The following is a 14,366-nucleotide window of genomic DNA, read 5'->3' on the forward strand; positions in this document are numbered from 1 at the left end:
GCACAAGTGTGCCCGTTGGGCCCGTCCACGTAGGGTTTCCATTGTAACCGGGAGGGGAGTGGGGGGGAGGGAAGGGGGAGGGAGGGAGGAGGGAAGGGGGAGGGTGGGGGGAGGGAAGGGGGAGGAGGGGAGGGGGAGGGAGGGGGGAGGAGAGGGGGAAGGGGGGGATGAGGGAGGGAGGGGGGTAGGGAGGAGGGAGGGGGGGGAGGGGAGGGGGGAGGGAGGGGGGTAGGGGGGGAGGGAGGGAGGGGGAGGGGAGGGGGGTAGGGAGGAGGGAGGGGGAGGGAGGGGGGTAGGGGGGGAGGGAGGGAGGGGGAGGGGAGGGGGGGAGGAAGGGGGACCTCCCCTTTTCCCAGTACCCTTCTTTCCCCGTTGGGCCCGTCCTCGTAGGGTTTCCATTGTAACCGGGAGGAGGGGAGGGAGGGAAGGGGGAGGGAGGGAGGAGGGAGGTGTGGAGGGGGAGGGAGGGGGGAGGGGAGGGGGAGGGAGGGGAGGGAGGGGGGAGGGAGGGGAGGGAGGGGGAGGGGGGGAGGGAGAGGAGGGGGGAAGGGGTGAGGGATGGGGACCTCCCCTTTTCCCAGTACCCCACTTTCCCCGTTGGGCCAGTCCTCGTAGGGTTTCCATTGTAACCGGGATGAGGGGAGGGAGGGAAGGGGGAGGGAGGGAGGTGTGGATGGAGGAGGGGAGGGAGGGGGGAGGGGAGGGGGGAAGGGAGGGGAGGGGGAGGGAGAGGGGTAGGGGGGAGGGGGGAGGGAGGGGAGGGGGTTAGGGGGGAGGGAGGGGGACCTCCCCTTTTCCCAATACCCCTCTTTCCCTGTTGGGCCCGTCCTCGTAGGGTTTCCATTGTAACCGGGAGGAGGGGAGGGAGGGAAGGGGGAGGGAGGTGTGGAGGGAGGAGGGGAGGGGGAGGGTGGGGAAGGGGAGGGAAAGGGGAGGGAGGGGGGTAGGGGGGAGGGGGAGGGAGGGGAGTTGGGGAGGGGGGAAGGGTGGGAGGGGGGAGGGAGAGGGGTAGGGGGGAGGGGGAGGGAGGGGAGGGGGAAGGGGGGAGGGTGGGGGACCTCCACTTTTCCCAGTACCCCTCTTTCCCCGTTGGGCCCGTCCTCGTAGGGTTTCCATTGTAACCGGGAGGAGGGGAGGGAGGGAAGGGGGAGGGAGGGAGGAGGGAGGAGGGGAGGGGGAGGGGGAAGGGGGGAGGGAGAGGGGAGGGAGGGGGGTAGGGGGGGAGGGAGGGGGGAAGGGGGAGGGAGAGGGACCTCCCCTTTTCCCAGTACCCCTCTTTCCCCGTTGGGCCCGTCCTCGTAGGGTTTCCATTGTAACCGGGAGGGGAGTGGGGGGGAGGGAAGGGAGGAGGGAGGTGTGGAGGGGGAGAGGAGGGGGAGGGAGGGGGGAGGGGAGGGGGGAAGGGGGAGAGGGGGGAGGGGAGGGAGGGGGGAGGGGAGGGAGTGGTGAGGGGAGGGAGGGGGAGGGGAGGGAGGGGGAGGGAGGGGGAGGGGAGGGAGGGGGGAGGGAGGGGGGAGGGAGGGGGACCTCCCCTTTTCCCAGTACCCCTCTTTCCCCGTTGGGCCCGTCCCCGTAGGGTTTCCATTGTAACTGGGAGGCGGGGAGGGAGGGGGATAGAGGGGGGGAGGAGAGGGGGGAAGGGGTAGGAGGGGAGGGGGGAAGGGGTGGGAGGGGAGGGGGAAGGGGGGAGTTGGAGGGAGGGGGGAGGTAGGGGGGAGGGGAGGGGGGAAGTGAGGGGTTGAGGGGGGAAGGGGGACCTCCCCTTTCTTTTTTCGAAACACTTGCCCCGGTGGGAAGGGGGGAGTTGGAGGGAGGGGGGAGGGAGGGGAGGGGGGAAGTGAGGGGGGAAGGGGGACCTCCCCTTTCTTTTTTCGAAACTCTTGCCCCGGTGGCCCACGAGCATAGGGGCCCCATGCTGATCTGTGTATGTTAAATGACTTGCAATAAAAAACACAACTTTAAAAAACAATCAGTTTCCTTTCGCTACAATGTAGCACAAGCATTGTGACGTCACAAGCTGAAGACCTTTGAAAAAAAAGGTTAAAAATAAAAAGATGTAAATTTGTAAGAGCAGACACCCAATAGCAGCTGCTTGTCCATTGTGACATCACACGCTGAAGACTAAATCCGCACCGCAGCGCCCTCTATAGAAACTTCAATAAGGGGGGGGGGGCAGCGCTTTAAAACCTCTGTAACTTTAAAAACATACGAACAAATTAAATGAAAATATCGCGGCCGGTCAGCCGGGAGGTTGGTGATCAAGGCGGTGCAAAAACCGTGGCGCCACGGTTTACCGTTTTGCCGGAATCACTGATACATACACAAATCCCGATACAAACCTACAAGATCTGAGTTTTAATAGTATACTAGACCAAGTGGGCCCGTTGGGCCCGTCCTCGTAGGGTTTCCATTGTAACCGGGAGGCGGGGAGGGAGGGGGGAGGGAGGGGGACCACCTGTTTTCCCAGTACCCCTCTTTCCCCGTTGTGGGATGGGAGGGGGGAGGGGAGGGGAGAGGGGGGGAGAGGAGAGGAGAGGGGGGGAGAGAGGAGAGGGGGGAGAGGAGAGGAGAGGGGGGAGAGGAGAGGAGAGGGGGGGAGAGGAGAGGGAGAGGGGGGAGAGGAGAGGAGAGGGGGGAGAGGAGAGGAGAGGGGGGGAGAGGAGAGGAGAGGGGGGAGAGGAGAGGAGAGGAGAGGGGGGAGAGGAGAGGAGAGGGGGGAGAGGAGAGGAGAGGGGGGAGAGGAGAGGAGAGGGGGGAGAGGAGAGGAGAGGGGGGGAGAGGAGAGGAGAGGGGGGGAGAGAGGAGAGGGGCCTATTTTACTTTAAAATAAACAGCATCCTTTGTTGAAAAAGAAATTAAACTTATCTATAGAGCAGCAGCTTATGTCTTTGTTATAAATGAAATTAAACTTATGTGAAATAAATGTTCTTTTGTTAAAAAAGAAAGTAAACTTATCTATGAAATCTCTGTCTTTTATCTTTTTTTTAAAATAAAATTAAATGCAATGGAAATCTCGTACCGTTTAAAATAAAAGTAATTTTTCTGTTGGAAATGATAAGAAACTTATCTATAAATATTCTTTCTGTATTTCAATTAAACTGCCCTCCTAAGCGATGCTGGAGCCTGTCCTCAACCAGCATCAGAACGGTGGACTGTTGGTTACGGCAGTTGGTGTCAGTTCAAATCAACTGCTCCACCCACATCGAGTGTGAGGTTGGAGCCAATCACTGCACCCCACGTAGAGACCCAGCCAATCGGGCGCTAACAGGGAGGGTGGAGCCAATCACTGCACCCCACGTACAGACCCAGCCAATCGGGCGCTAACAGGGATGGTGGAGCCAATCACTGTACCCCACGTAAAGACCCAGCCAATCGGGCGCTAACAGGGAGGGTGAAACCCAATGAAAAAAACCGCGTTTTTACTTTAAAATAAACAGCGTTCTTTGTTGAAAAGGAAATAAACTTATCTATAGAGCAGCAGCTTTTTTAAAATAAATAAAATCAAACTTAATGAAAATCACATTCCTCATTTTAAATAAATGTCTTTGTTATAAATGAAATCAAACAGCGGGAGAGGCGACGGCGACTACACTTCCGCTTCGGGGAGAGGAGGAGGGGAGAGGAGGGGGGGAGAGGAGGGGGGGGGAGAGGAGGGAGGGAGGGGGGGAGGGGTGGGAGGGGGGGAGGGGTGGGAGGGGGGAGGGGTGGGAGGGGGGGAGGGGGAAGGGGGGAAGGGGGGAGGAGGGAGGGGGGGGAGGAGGGAGGGGGGGAGGAGGGAGGGGGGGAGGAGGGAGGGGGAGAGGAGGGAGGGGGAGAGGAGGAGGGGGGAGAGGAGGAGGGGGGGAGGAGGGGGGAGAGGAGGGGGGAGAGGAGAGGGGGAGAGGAGAGGGGGGGAGGGGAGAGGAGAGGGGAGAGGAAAGAGTGGAGGGGGAGAGGAGAGGGGGGAGAGGAGAGGGGAGAGGGGGAGAGGAGAGGGGGAGAGGAGAGGGAGGAGAGGGGGGGGGAGAGAGGAGAGGAGAGGGGGGGAGAGAGGAGAGGTGTCTATTTTACTTTAAAATAAACAGCATTCTTTGTTGAAAAAGAAATGAATCTTATCTATAGAGCAGAAGCGGGAGAGGCGACGGCGACTACACTTCCCGGCGGTCAGCGCTGCGGGGAAGGGAGGGAGGGCGGGATGTTGAAAAAGAAATTAATCTTATCTATAGAGCAGAAGCGGGAGAGGCGACGGCGACTACACTTCCCGGCGGTCAGCGCTGCGGGGAAGGGAGGGAGGGATGAGGTAGGGAGGAGAGGAGAGTGGGGAGGGAGGGAGGGGGAGAGGGGAGGAGAGGGGGAGGGAGGGTGTAAGGGAGGGGGGAAGGGGGGGGACCTCCCCTTTTCCCAGTACCCCTCTTTCCCCCACCACCAAGCCCCCTCCGCAACGACCCCTGTTGTCCCCAGTCCCCATTCACAGACCCCCCCCCCCCCATTCTCTCTCTCCCCATACACACTCTCAGTGCTTTTTTCGAAACACTTGCCCCGGTGGCCCACGAGCATATGGGCCCAATGCTGATCTGTGTATGTTAAGTAACTTGCAATAAAAAAAAATACTTTAAAAAGAGATAAGTGCTTTTTAAGTGCTTGTTTTGAAACATTCGCGGTCACATAGTGCTTCTCACTGTAGCACCCATCTCAAGTGTGCCCGTTGGGCCCGTCCTCGTAGGGTTTCCATTGTAACCGGGAGGGGAGTGCGGGGGAGGGAAGGGGGAGGGAGGGAGGAGGGCAGGGGAGGGGGAGGGAGGAGGAGGGGAGAAGGGGGGGAGGGAGAGGGGAGGGAGTGGGGTAGGGGAGGGGGAGGGAGGGGGAGGGGAGGGGAGGGGGGAGGGGGGGGGAGGGAGGGGGGGAGGGGGAAGGGGGGAGGGAGGGGTACCTCCACTTTTCCCAGTACCCCTCTTTCCCCGTTGGGCCAGTCCTCGTAAGGTTTCCATTGTAACCGGGAGGAGGGGAGGGAGGGAAGGGGGAGGGAGGGAGGAGGGAGGTGTGGAGGGAGGAGGGGAGGGTGAGGGGTGGCGGGAGGGTGGATGGGGGGAGGGAGGGGGATAGGGGGAGGGAGGGGGACCTCCCCTTTTCCCAGTACCCCTCTTTCCCCGTTGGGCCCGTCCCCGTAAGGTTTCCATTGTAACTGGGAGGCGGGGAGGGAGGGGGGAGGGGGATGGAGGGGGGGGAGGGGAGGGGGAAGGGGTGGGAGGGGAGGGGAAGGGGGAGGGGGGAAGGGGAGAGGGAAGGGGGGGAGGGAAGGGGGGGAGGGAGGAGGACCTCCCCTTTTCCCAGTACCCCTCTTTCCCCGTTGTGCCCGTCCTTGTAGGGTTTCCATTGTAACCGGGAGGAGGGGAGGGAGGGAGGGAGGGAGGAGGGGAGGGAGGGGGGGAAGGGGAGGGCGGAAAGGGGGGAGGGGGGGAGGGGGGAGGGAGAGAGGGGGAGGGTTGAAAGAGCATCCCTCTCCCCATCAGGACTGCCTCCTCCATCGACTCCTTTAAGTCCAGGCTCAAAACCTATTTCTACTCCCTAGCTTTTGAGGCTAATTGAGGAGGTACTGTGAACTGTTTGGGAGGGGAGGGGAGGGGGGAAGGGGGGAAGGAGGGGGACCTCCCCTTTTCCCAGTTCCCCTCTTTCCCCGTTGGGCCTGTCCTCGTAGGGTTTCCATTGTAACCGGGAGGACGGGAGGGAGGGAAGGGTGAGGGAGGGAGGAGGGAGGTGTGGAGGGAGGAGGGAGGTGTGGAGGGAGATGGGGAAGGAGGGGGGAGGGGAGGGGGTAGGGGGAGGGAGAGGGGAGGGAGGGAGGGGGGTAGGGGGAGGGAGGGGGAGGGGAAGGGGGAGGAGGGGGACCTCCCCTTTACCCAGTACCCCTCTTTCCCCGTTGGGCCCGTCCTCGTAGGGTTTCCATTGTAACCGGGAGGAGGGGAGGGAGGGAAGGGGGAGGGAGGGAGGAGGGGGGAGGGAGGGGGGGAGGGGAGGGGGGAAGGGGGGAGTGAGGGGGTAGGGGGAGGGAGGGGGAGGGAGGGGGAGAGGGGAGGGGGGTAGGGGGGAGGGGGAGGGAGGGGGAAGGGAGGGGGAAGGGAGGGGGCTCTCCCCTTTTCCCAGTACCCCTCTTTCCCCGTTGGGCCCGTCCTCGTAGGGATTCCATTGTAACCGGGAGGAGGGGAGGGAGGGAAGGGGGAGGGAGGGAGGAGGGAGGAGGGGAGGGAGGGGGGAAGGGGAGGGCGGAAAGGGGGGGAGGGGGGAAAGGGGGGAGGGGGGAGGGAGAGAGGGGGAGGGTGGAAAGAGCATCCCTCTCCCCATCAGAACTGCCCCCTCCATCGACTCCTTTAAGTCCATGCTCAAAACCTATTTCTACTCCCTAGCGTTTGAGGCTCATTGAGGAGGCGCTGTGAACTGTTTGCGTGCTACTGTATGTTTCATTTTTTTCCTTAGTACCTAATCAGATGTACAGCACTTTGGTCAACGTGGGTTGTTTTTAAATGTGCTGTACAAATAAAATGGACTTGACTTGACAGCTCTTCGCAACAATGTAGCACAGGGGCATTGTGACGTCACACGCTGAATACCGCTGGGGGGGAAGGGGGGTCAGCTCGAGTCCATCTCACAGGGGCATTGTGACATCACAATCCGCACCGCAGCGCCCCCCTTCTGTCAAAACTTCGATAAATCAGGGGGGGCAGCACTTTTAAACCTCTGTAACTTAAAAAATATGCGTCCGAATTAAATAAAAATATCATTTTCCAGCAGCGAACCGCATGCTGATTAAGGCGGTACAAAAATCGTGGCGCTACGGTTCACCGTTTTGCCGGAATTGCCGTATTCAGCCGACATCAGTGTTATATATATATATATACACAACATCTGAGTTTTAGTAGTATATAGATAGACTAGCACAAGTGTGCCCGTTGGGCCCGTCCTCGTAGGGATCCATTGTAACCGGGAGGGGAGTGGGGGGTAGGGAAGGGGGAGGGAGGGAGGAGGGGAGGGATGGGGGGGAGGGGAGGGGGGAAGAGGGGAAGGGGGGGAGGGGAGGGGGGGGAGGGGGGGGAAGGGGGGAGGGAGGGGGGTGGGGGGAGGGAGGGGGAGGGGAGGGGGAGAGAGAGGGGAGGGGGGAGGGGGGAGGGAGAGGGGAGGGAGGAGGGGAGGGGGGGGGAGGGGGAGGGAGTGAGGGTGGAAGGGGGAGGGAGGAGGACCGCCACTTTTCCCAGTACCCCTCTTTCCCCGTTGGGCCCGTCCCCGTAGGGTTTCCATTGTAACCGGGAGGGGGGAGGGAGGGTGGAAGGAGTGGGGAGGGGGAGGGGGAGAGGGATGGAAGGGTGGAGGGAGGGGGGAGGGATTGGGGGAGGGAGGGATGGAGGGAAGGAGGGAGGGGGGGAGGGAGGGTGGAAGGAGGGGGGAGGGGGAGAGGGATGGAAGTGTGGAGGGAGGGGGGAGGGATTGGGGAGGGAGGGAGGAATGGAGGGAAGGAGGGAGGGGGGGAGTTAGGTGGGGAGTGTTGAGGGAGGTGGGGAGGGAGTTGGGGAGGGAGGGGGAGGAGGGGGGGAGGGAGTGGGGATGGAGGTGGGAAGGAGGGTGGAGGAAGGGGTTGAGGGGTGAAGGGGTACCTACCCTTTTCCCAGTACCCCTCTTTCCCCCACCACCAAGCCACCTCCGCAACGACCCCTGTTGTCCCCCTCCCCAGTCCCCATTCTCAGACCCCCCCCCCTTTCTCTCTCTCCCCCAGACACACTCCAAGTGCTGTTTCTCAACACTTGCTCCGGTGGCCCACGAGCATAGAGGCCCCATGCTGATCTGGAGGGAGGAGGGGAGGGGGAGGGGGATGGGAAGGGGGGGAGGGGGAGGGGAAGGGGGGAGAGGGGGAGGGAGCAGGGTAGGGGGGGAGGGAGGGGGAGGGGAAGGGGGAGGGGGGAAGGGGGAGGGAGGGGGACCTCCCCTTTTCCCAGTACCGCTCTTTCCCCGTTGGGCCCGTCCTCGTAGGGTTTCCATTGTAACCGGGAGGGGAGTGGGGGGGAGGGAAGGGAGGAGGGAGGTGTGGAGGTGTGGAGGGGGGAGGGGAGGGGAGGGGGAGAGAGGGGAGGGGAGGGGGGAGGGGAGGGAGGGGGTATGGGGGAGGGAGGGGGAAGGGGGGAGGGGGAGGGAGGGGGACCTCCCCTTTTCCCAATACCCCTCTTTCCCCGTTGGGCCCGTCCCCGAGGGGTGAGGGAGGTGGGGAGGGATGGGGAGTTAGTTGGGGAGGAGGGGGGGAGGGAGTGGGGATGGAGGTGGGAAGGAGTGGGGAGGAAGGGGTTGAGGGGGGAAGGGGGACCACCCCTTTCTTTTTTCGAAACACTTGCCCCGGTGGCCCACGAGCATAGGGGCCCCATGCAGATCTGTGTATGTTAAGTGACTTGCAATAAAAAACACAACTTTAAAAAACAATCAGCTGCTTCACACAAGCATTGTGACGTCACAAGCTGAAGACCTTGAAAAAAAAGGTTTAAAATAAAAAGATGTAAATTTGTAAAGAGTAGACACCCAATAGCAGCTGCTTGTCCATTGTGACATCACACGCTGAAGGGGGGGGGAAGGGGGGTCAGCTCGAGCTCATCTCACAGGGGCATTGTGACATCACAAGCTGAAGACCTTCAATAAATCCGCACCACAGCGCCCCCTATAAATTAGGGGGGGGGGAGCGCTTTAAAACCTCTGTAACTTAAAAAACATGCGACCGAATTAAATAAAAAATAATTTTCCAGCAGATAACCGCGTGGTGATTAAGGTGGTGCAAAAATCGTGGCGCTACGGTTCACCGTTTTGACGAAATCAGAGAAACCGTTGTTACGCGCATACCAGGTCAAACCCCCCAAAAAAATATACACAAGAAGTGAGTTTTAATAGTATACTAGCACAAGTGTGCCCGTTGGGCCCGTCCTCGTAGGGTTTCCATTGTAACCGGGAGGGGAGTGGGGGGGAGGGAAGGGGGAGGGAGGGAGGAGGGAGGTGTGGAGGGGGAGGGGGGGGGAAGGGGGGAGGGGGAAGGGGGGGAGGGGGAGGGAGGGGGATAGGGGGGAGGGAGGGGGGAGGGAGGGGGGAGGGGAGGGAGAGGGGAGGGAGAGGGGAGGGAGGGGGACCTCCCCTTTTCCCAGTACCCCTCTTTCCCCCGTTGGGCCCGTCCTCGTAGGGTTTCCATTGTAACCGGGAGGAGGGGAGGGAGGGAAGGGGGAGGGAGGGAGGAGTGGAGGGAGGAGGGGAGGGGGAGGGGAGGGGGGGAGGGGGTAGGGAGAGGGGAGGGAGGGGGTTAGGTGGGGAGGGAGGGGGAGGGAGGGGGAGAGAGGGGGACCTCCCCTTTTCCCAGTACCCCTCTTTCCCCGTTGGGCCCGTCCTCGTAGCGTTTCCATTGTAACCGGGAGGGGAGTGGGGGGGAGGGAAGGGAGGAGGGAGGTGAGGAGGGGGGGGAGGGGAGGGGGGAAGGGGGGGAAGGGGGGAGGGAGAGGGGAGGAAGGGGGGAGGGAGGGGGACCACCCTTTTTCCCAGTACCCCTCTTTCCCCGTTGGTCCCGTCCTCGTAGGGTTTCCATTGTAACCGGGAGGAGGGGAGGGAGGGAAGGGGGAGGGAGGGAGGAGGGAGGTGTGGAGGGAGGAGGGGAGGGGAGGGGAGGGGTGGGGGAGTGGGGAAGGGGGGAGGGAGAGGGGATGGAGGGGGTATGGAGGGGGAGGGATGGGGGAGGGGAGGGGAGGGGGAAGGGGGGGAGGGAGGGGGACCTCCCCTTTTCCCAGTACCCCTCTTTCCCCGTTGGGCCCGTCCTCGTATGGTTTCCATTGTAACCGGGAGGCGGGGAGGGAGGGGGGAGGGAGGGAGGAGGGGAGGGGGATGGAGGGGGGGAGGGGAGGGGGAAGGGGTGGGAGGGGAGGGGGAAGGGGGGTGGTGGAGGGAGGGGGGGAAAGGGGAGGGAGGGGGACCTCCCCTTTTCCCAGTACCCCTCTTTCCCCGTTGGGCCCGTCCCCGAGGGGTGAGGGAGGTGGGGAGGGATGGTGAGGGAGTTGGGGAGGAGGGGGAGAGGGAGTGGGGATGGAGGTGGGAAGGAGTGGGGAGGAAGGGGTTGAGGGGGGAAGGGGGACCTCCCCTTTCTTTTTTCGAAACACTTGCCCCGGTGGCCCACGAGCATAGGGGCCCCATGCTGATCTGTGTATGTTAAGTGACTTGCAATAAAAAACACAACTTTAAAAAACAATCAGCTGCTTTTTGCAACAATGTAGCGCCCATCTCACACAAGCATTGTGACGACACAAGCATTGTGACGTCACAAGCTGAAGACCTTGAAAAAAAAGGTTAAAAATAAAAAGATGTAAATTTGTAAAGATTAGACACCCAATAGCAGCTGCTTGTCCATTGTGACATCACACGCTGAAGGGGGGGGGAAGGGGGGTCAGCTCGAGCTCATCTCACAGGGGCATTGTGACATCACAAGCTGAAGACCTTCAATAAATCCGCACCACAGCGCCCCCTATAAATTAGGGGGGGGGGAGCGCTTTAAAACCTCTGTAACTTAAAAAACATGCGACCGAATTAAATAAAAAATAATTTTCCAGCAGATAACCGCGTGGTGATTAAGGTGGTGCAAAAATCGTGGCGCTACGGTTCACCGTTTTGACGAAATCAGAGAAACCGTTGTTACGCGCATACCAGGTCAAACCCCCCAAAAAAATATACACAAGAAGTGAGTTTTAATAGTATACTAGCACAAGTGTGCCCGTTGGGCCCGTCCTCGTAGGGTTTCCATTGTAACCGGGAGGGGAGTGGGGGGGAGGGAAGGGGGAGGGAGGGAGGAGGGAGGTGTGGAGGGGGGAGGGGGGGGGAAGGGGGGAGGGGGAAGGGGGAAGGGGGGGAGGGGGAGGGAGGGGGATAGGGGGGAGGGAGGGGGGAGGGAGGGGGGAGGGGAGGGAGAGGGGAGGGAGGGGGACCTCCCCTTTTCCCAGTACCCCTCTTTCCCCCGTTGGGCCCGTCCTCGTAGGGTTTCCATTGTAACCGGGAGGAGGGGAGGGAGGGAAGGGGGAGGGAGGGAGGAGTGGAGGGAGGAGGGGAGGGGGAGGGGAGGGGGGGGAGGGGGTAGCGAGAGGGGAGGGAGGGGGGTAGGTGGGGAGGGAGGGGGAGGGAGGGGGAGAGAGGGGGACCTCCCCTTTTCCCAGTACCCCTCTTTCCCCGTTGGGCCCGTCCTCGTAGCGTTTCCATTGTAACCGGGAGGGGAGTGGGGGGGAGGGAAGGGAGGAGGGAGGTGAGGAGGGGGGGGGAGGGGAGGGGGGAAGGGGGGGAAGGGGGGAGGGAGAGGGGAGGAAGGGGGGAGGGAGGGGGACCACCCTTTTTCCCAGTACCCCTCTTTCCCCGTTGGTCCCGTCCTCGTAGGGTTTCCATTGTAACCGGGAGGAGGGGAGGGAGGGAAGGGGGAGGGAGGGAGGAGGGAGGTGTGGAGGGAGGAGGGGAGGGGGAGGGGAGGGGTGGGGGAGTGGGGAAGGGGGGAGGGAGAGGGGATGGAGGGGGTATGGAGGGGGAGGAATGGGGGAGGGGAGGGGAGGGGGAAGGGGGGAGGGAGGGGGACCTCCCCTTTTCCCAGTACCCCTCTTTCCCCGTTGGGCCCGTCCTCGTATGGTTTCCATTGTAACCGGGAGGCGGGGAGGGAGGGGGGAGGGAGGGAGGAGGGGAGGGGGATGGAGGGGGGGAGGGGAGGGGGAAGGGGTGGGAGGGGAGGGGGAAGGGGGGGAGGTGGAGGGAGGGGGGGAAAGGGGAGGGAGGGGGACCTCCCCTTTTCCCAGTACCCCTCTTTCCCCGTTGGGCCCGTCCCCGAGGGGTGAGGGAGGTGGGGAGGGATGGTGAGGGAGTTGGGGAGGAGGGGGAGAGGGAGTGGGGATGGAGGTGGGAAGGAGTGGGGAGGAAGGGGTTGAGGGGGGAAGGGGGACCTCCCCTTTCTTTTTTCGAAACACTTGCCCCGGTGGCCCACGAGCATAGGGGCCCCATGCTGATCTGTGTATGTTAAGTGACTTGCAATAAAAAACACAACTTTAAAAAACAATCAGCTGCTTTTTGCAACAATGTAGCGCCCATCTCACACAAGCATTGTGACGACACAAGCATTGTGACGTCACAAGCTGAAGACCTTGAAAAAAAAGGTTAAAAATAAAAAGATGTAAATTTGTAAAGATTAGACACCCAATAGCAGCTGCTTGTCCATTGTGACATCACACGCTGAAGGGGGGGGGGGAAGGGGGGTCAGCTCGAGCTCATCTCACAGGGGCATTGTGACATCACAAGCTGAAGACCTTCAATAAATCCGCACCACAGCGCCCCCTATAAATTAGGGGGGGGGGGAGCGCTTTAAAACCTCTGTAACTTAAAAAACATGCGACCGAATTAAATAAAAAATAATTTTCCAGCAGATAACCGCGTGGTGATTAAGGTGGTGCAAAAATCGTGGCGCTACGGTTCACCGTTTTGACGAAATCAGAGAAACCGTTGTTACGCGCATACCAGGTCAAACCCCAAAAAAATATATACACAAGATCTGAGTTTTAATAGTATGCCAATCTTACACACTCTTTCGTTTCGTGCATAAAACTTCAAAGTTTTTGGGGTGATATATTTGATATATTTACTAGTTTATTTAAGACAAAAATGGAACCTAGCATGGAAATGATTATCTTTGGAGATGTAAATAAATTAAATATATCCCAAATCTCATTTTTTAATTATGGTTTAATAATAGCGAAAAAACTCATACTTAAATTGTGGAAAAAGTCTATTCCACCAACACTTAAAATGTGGATTGGTAATATGTTGGAAACAGCACATTTGGAAGAAATGAGACTCCTAATAGAAAAAAAAGACCAATTCTTATCGAGTTGGTCTCCATTTATTGACCTTGTGGAATCATGCGGTGTAATATCAGCATAAAATTAAAATTCGGGGTTTGACTGAAAATTGATTAAGAATATTAAAAAAAAAAAAAAAAGATCGATTGGTTGCGTGGGAGAATCTCCTCTCTGCTTTACTTTCGCACATTTCCTTTTTTTTTTTTTTTTTTTTTTTTTTTTTCACTCGATACTCACTAATTTATTCTTTACTCTTCACTACTTCTTTCTTTCTCATTTCTTTTTAAAAAGGAAGTTGTACAAATAATGTTTTAATAATTCTTGGCACCTGTAAAAAGGAACCATTAAAATGTAATGTGCTTACTTCCAAAAAAAAAATAAAAAAAAAAATAGTATACTAGCACAAGTGGGCCCGTTGGGCCCGTCCTCGTAGGGTTTCCATTGTAACCGGGAGGATGGGAGGGAGGGAAGGGGGAGGGAGGGGGGGAGGGGAGGGGGGAGTGGAGGGGGGAGGGGAGGGGGAAGGGGGGGAGGGGGATGGGGAGGGAGAGGGGAGGGAGGGGGGTGGGGGGGAGGTTCTATTTTACTTTAAAATAAACAGCGTTCTTTGTTGAAAAGGAAATAAACTTATCTATAGAGCATCAGCTTTTTAAAAATAAATAAAATCAAACTTAATGAAAATCACATTCCTCATTTTAAATAAATGTCTTTGTTATAAATGAAATCAAACAGCGGGAGAGGCGACGGCGACTACACCTCCCGGCGGTCAGCGCTGCTGGGACGGGGGGGAGGGAGGGATGAGGGAGGGAGGAGAGTGGGGAGGGAGGGGGACCTCCCCTTTTCCCAGTACTCTTCTTTCCCAAACCACCAAGCCCCCTGTTGTCCCCCTCCCCAGTCCCCATTCTCAGACCCCCCCATTCTCTCTCCCCCATTGTAACCGTGAGACAGGGAGGGAGGGGGGAGGGAGGGAGGAGGGAAGTGTGGAGGGAGGAGGGGAGGGGGAGGGAGGGGGGGATGGGAGGGGGAGGGGGGAAGGGGGAGGTGGAGGGAGGGGGGAGGGAGAGGGGGAGGGGTGGGGGGAAGGGGGGAGGGAGGGGGACCTCCCCTTTTCCCAGTACCCCTCTTTCTCCGTTGGGCCCGTCCTCGTAGGGTTTACATTGTAACCGGGAGGAGGGGAGGGAGGGAAGGGGGAGGGAGGGAGGAGGGAGGTGTGGAAGGAGGAGGGGAGGGGGAGCGGAGGGGGGGGAGGGGGGAGGGGAGGGGGGGGAAGGGGGGGAGGGGGGGAGGGAGAGGGGGGGAGGGGGGGAGGGAGAGGGGGGGAGGGAGAGGGGGGGAGGGGGAGGGAGGGGGGAGGGGAAGGGTGGAGGGAGGGGGACCTCCCCTTTTCCCAGTACCCCTCTTTCTCCGTTGGGCCCGTCCTCGTAGGGTTTACATTGTAACCGGGAGGAGGGGAGGGAGGGAAGGGGGAGGGAGGGAGGAGGGAGGTGTGGAGGGAGGAGGGGAGGGGGA

This window comes from Rhinoraja longicauda, chromosome 13 (genome assembly GCF_053455715.1).
Source record: "Rhinoraja longicauda isolate Sanriku21f chromosome 13, sRhiLon1.1, whole genome shotgun sequence".
Lineage (NCBI taxonomy): Eukaryota > Metazoa > Chordata > Chondrichthyes > Rajiformes > Arhynchobatidae > Rhinoraja > Rhinoraja longicauda.